The sequence below is a fragment of the Microtus ochrogaster genome, chromosome 16 (assembly GCF_000317375.1).
Source record: "Microtus ochrogaster isolate Prairie Vole_2 chromosome 16, MicOch1.0, whole genome shotgun sequence".
Taxonomy (NCBI): Eukaryota; Metazoa; Chordata; class Mammalia; order Rodentia; family Cricetidae; genus Microtus; species Microtus ochrogaster.
The window spans coordinates 59,088,163-59,092,181 of record NC_022018.1 but is presented as its reverse complement, the minus strand read 5'-3'; the positions used below and the strand labels follow the sequence as shown (position 1 = coordinate 59,092,181).

The following is a 4,019-nucleotide window of genomic DNA, read 5'->3' as shown; positions in this document are numbered from 1 at the left end:
ACGACAGGCACCACCCTGAATATCACTGTCCCAACGACAGGCACCACCCTGAATATCACTGTCCCAACGACAGGCACCACCCTGAATATCACTGTTTAAACGACAGGCAACTCTATCTAAGGCAACTCTGCTGCTTATATAGTCTCAGGGACAGGCCTTGTGAGGCTTCCAGAACCATAGGAATCTCCTTCTTTTCTCTAGGGAATTTTTCCTCTAAGATACTGATTGTTTCATCCACTTTGTAACTTCCTTGTCTAGCTATTGAATATATTCAGTAATTTTCTTGTTCAGGTCTTAAAGTCCTTATCTTTTGTACCATGAATTCTAGTTGGTCTAAATAATAAAAACTCAAGAGTCAGATACAGAGGTTAACCCTGAGAGATCAGAGAAGCACAGCAGCCAGCCACTAGTCCTTACCTCTACGTCAGACGAAAAGGGGCCATCCTGTCCCTACAAATTCTCTAACTGAATGCTATCTCTACAAAACCTCAAACTGAATCTGAGCTCCTGTCTCCTCCCACTTTATATTCCTCTCTGCCCAGCCATATCACTCCTGTCTCCATCTTCTTGGTGCTAGGATTAAAGGTGTGGCATCCCAAGTGCTGGGATCACCTTTGTGTGAGTTCTCTTTCTCTTTTAGACAGATTCAATCTCATGTAGCCTAGGGTGGCCTTGAACTCACAGAGATCCCTATGCGTCATCACTGCCTGGCCTCCAGTGACTTAGCTCTGCACTCTGATCTTCAGGCAAGCTTTATTTGTTAGAGTATAAACCACATTTCCCCTTTTTGTCTAAAATAAAAGATTATAACTAATATAAGAAAAGCTATGCAATAAGTACAATAACTATATACAATATATATAGTCTGTGCATACATCAACAATGTCTAGTCCATTTGCAATTGACAAATTCAGGGAAAGTACTCCATTTTCTGCCCTACCTTGGTGAACCCAAAGTCTTATACCTAATTAGCTTTCTAGCCTAACTTGCATTACCATTCAAAACTATCTTGATATCTCTCAGTCTTACACTTTACAACTCTTTAGTGAGTTTCTTTTCTGCATCTAGTAAACGAGGAAAACTTTAACTGTCTAGTCTTCAACTCCCTCAGAGACCGAAAAAGGAAATAATATTAACTGAGTAAGCAGGAAGTGCAAACAAGTGACTTCCAAAAAATGTGAGCAATGACAAAAAGAGCTGACTGCCTTGACAGTCACACAAGGTCAGGGCACACATATTCCGCTTACAGGCCTAGCATATCTGATGGACTTTTTTATGACGCACAGTTTTTGAAGGACCGTCCTGCCTTGTCTTGACAAGGTTTGGCAGTCACTCTCTTCTGTGTCCTGCTTGTCCAGTCAGCACCAGCATACCGTCAGCAGTTGATGGAAGAGCACTTTCTTCCCCAATGGCCTACTATTGCCACAAAGAAAGTAAACTCCATGTGGAGTTTCTTCAGTGCCTATCAACTTCCCTGAAGATGCACCAGTCTAGGTGCTGCCAGGAGTGGATAGGTCTCATTGTCATAAAAAAAGAACCTATGTTCTTAAAACATCTTAAATGTCATATTCTGTAGATCTCTGAAGTGTTTGAAGGTGACTTATATAAAATATATCTCTGTTTGACCTAATATGACTACAAATTCGATTGTAATAGATGACAAATTACTAACCTGCATTTCCTTATTATCCTAAATGGTAATAATAACTATGAAAAATCCAAATACATCTTCAAAAACCAGGTTTTCTGTAAAACTAAGAGTAAACTTAGAGAGGTTTTGCTTTCGCTTGAGGATCAGGAAAGTTCTTCTGAGGCTGGAGAGATGACTTAGCAGTTGAGTTCTTGCTCCTCTTACAGAGGAGCTGAGTTCCAGTCCCAGCACCCATGTCAGGTAGCTCACAACTACCAGTAACTTAGTGTCAGGAGATCTGACTCCCTCTTCTGGTCTCTGCCGGCATTGCACACATGTGGACACAATGCACACATGCACATGGAAATTCTGAAAAGAAGGAAATTTTCTATAGTCTGTGGTCCTCTTTAATTGTTGCTGCCTTTTAAGCCATGACTACCCTAGTCAGCAACTGCAACTCCACTGCTACCAACAGCCTGAGGAAATTCTGTTCCCTCAGGCACCCACTCTTTCAAAGCTACTAAGGGAACTTAACTTTATCTCTGTTCCTCTAAAGAACTCAAGATTCAAAGGTTAAGGTAGAGTTCTGCTCCTCAGACAGGCTGAATAGCAAGCAGCTCACCTAGTTTGCTGCCTTGTCCCTCCTCATAAACTCTTCTCCACCTGGCTTCTCCCTACAACTTCTGTCATCCAGTTGCTGACGCAGCCTCCAGACTGCAGGTGAATTTTATTTAATTAAACACATCTATGCATCATTAAACAAATGTTCCAGAGCATAAACAAAACAAAACAAAAAAACATACCTTAAAATAATATTCTACAACAGTAGTATAAGTAAGTTACTTGGTTTAGGGATGAACCATGCATGTTAAAATAAAATGTCCACATTTACCCAGAAGAATCTTTTATATAATAAATTTTGGGTTTATGGAGATAACTCAGTAGTTAAGGGCAGTTAAGGCAGTAACTGTCTATAGTCACTATAGTTGCAGGGAAACCAATGCCCTCTTCTGTCCTCCTTGAGCACCACTCAGACACGCTACACAGACATACATGCGGGCAAAACACCCCTGTACATAGAGTAAGATAATACATTTTTTATCCTTATTTTTATTGTAAGAATATTTTGTCTGTATGTGTATCTGTTCACCACATATCTGCCTGGTCCCTGTGGAGGTCAGAAACAGGCATCAATCCCCAGGCACAGGAGTTACAGGTAACTGTAGATGCTAGGAATCCAACCCAGGTCCTCTGCAAGAACAACCAGTATTCATAATCACTGTGCCATATCTCCAGCCAAAACTTTTTGAAAAAGAAATTTTATTAAAATTTAGGCAGAAGTGTACTTGCTAGGGGTTGGGGATGCTTCTCACTTGGTAGTGGGCTTGTCTGCCATACAGGAAACTCTGAATTTGATTCCTAGCACCACGTACAGTGAGTTCCACAGGATGCTCCTGTGGTACTAGCGTTGGAGAGGTGGAGGCAGGAAGGGAAGTTCAGTTTCATCCTCAACTGCATAATGCTTTGGAAGTCAGCCTGGAATACATAAGACAAAATACATGTTCAAAATACTTTTCTGAAACTCCTGTTTTCTGTGTGTTTGATTTCTCAAGTTGTAGGCAAACTTATTAGCTCACTGAGAGTATAGAAAGGTAAGCTACATACATTTTCAGTTGTGATGGCCACAGTGGTGCTTTCCCCTGGGTAATGGCATCATACTGCTGAGCAGAGCGTACCAGAAGAAAGATCATTTGGTAGTTTTAATGTAAATCAGTGACTTTGATATTGAACATGTTTTATACTGTTCTGACAAACAAATGATGTAGAAAAGGAGACCAGCTTTCAAATTGTTGGTCATAAAAAAAAGCTAGTCTGGAGCTGTGGTGGCGCACACCTTTAATACCAGCCCTCAGGAGGTAGAGGTAGGCAGATCTTTGAGTCAGGGCCAGCCTGGTCTACAGAGTGAGTTCCAGAACAGCCAGGGTCACACAGAGAAACTCTGTCTCGAAAAACAAAAACAAAAGAATTCTGTCAGATTGTTCTTTGAGAGGGGATAAATGTTTGTGTACAAGAACATTATATACAATGTTATACTCATTACCCTGACTCATGCAAGTACTTACTGTTCCAGTCACCCTTACATCCCAGTATTTGGTCTTGCTTGTGCCTCAGATTAAACTGTTCCTCCCTCACCCTGTTCTCTGTCACTCCTACCTAGAAGGGCTGTCTGGGGGTTTCTTGTCCATGGTTTGTTTCATGTGTAATTTGTTACCATTCCATTGATAAATCCTGTAAATGCACATCTGTACATATGTACTATAAATCCTATAAGTGCATATCTGTACATATATACTATAAGTCCTATGAATGCACTTATGTACATATGTAC

At 40.8% G+C, this 4,019-nt stretch overlaps 1 protein-coding gene across 2 annotated transcripts in view; it reads left to right on the top strand.

The window, feature by feature from the left end:
• Positions 1–4,019, top strand: part of Gkap1 (G kinase anchoring protein 1) — a 49,043-nt gene that overhangs the window by 11,541 nt on the left and 33,483 nt on the right. The gene's annotated exons all lie outside the window — the stretch shown is intronic.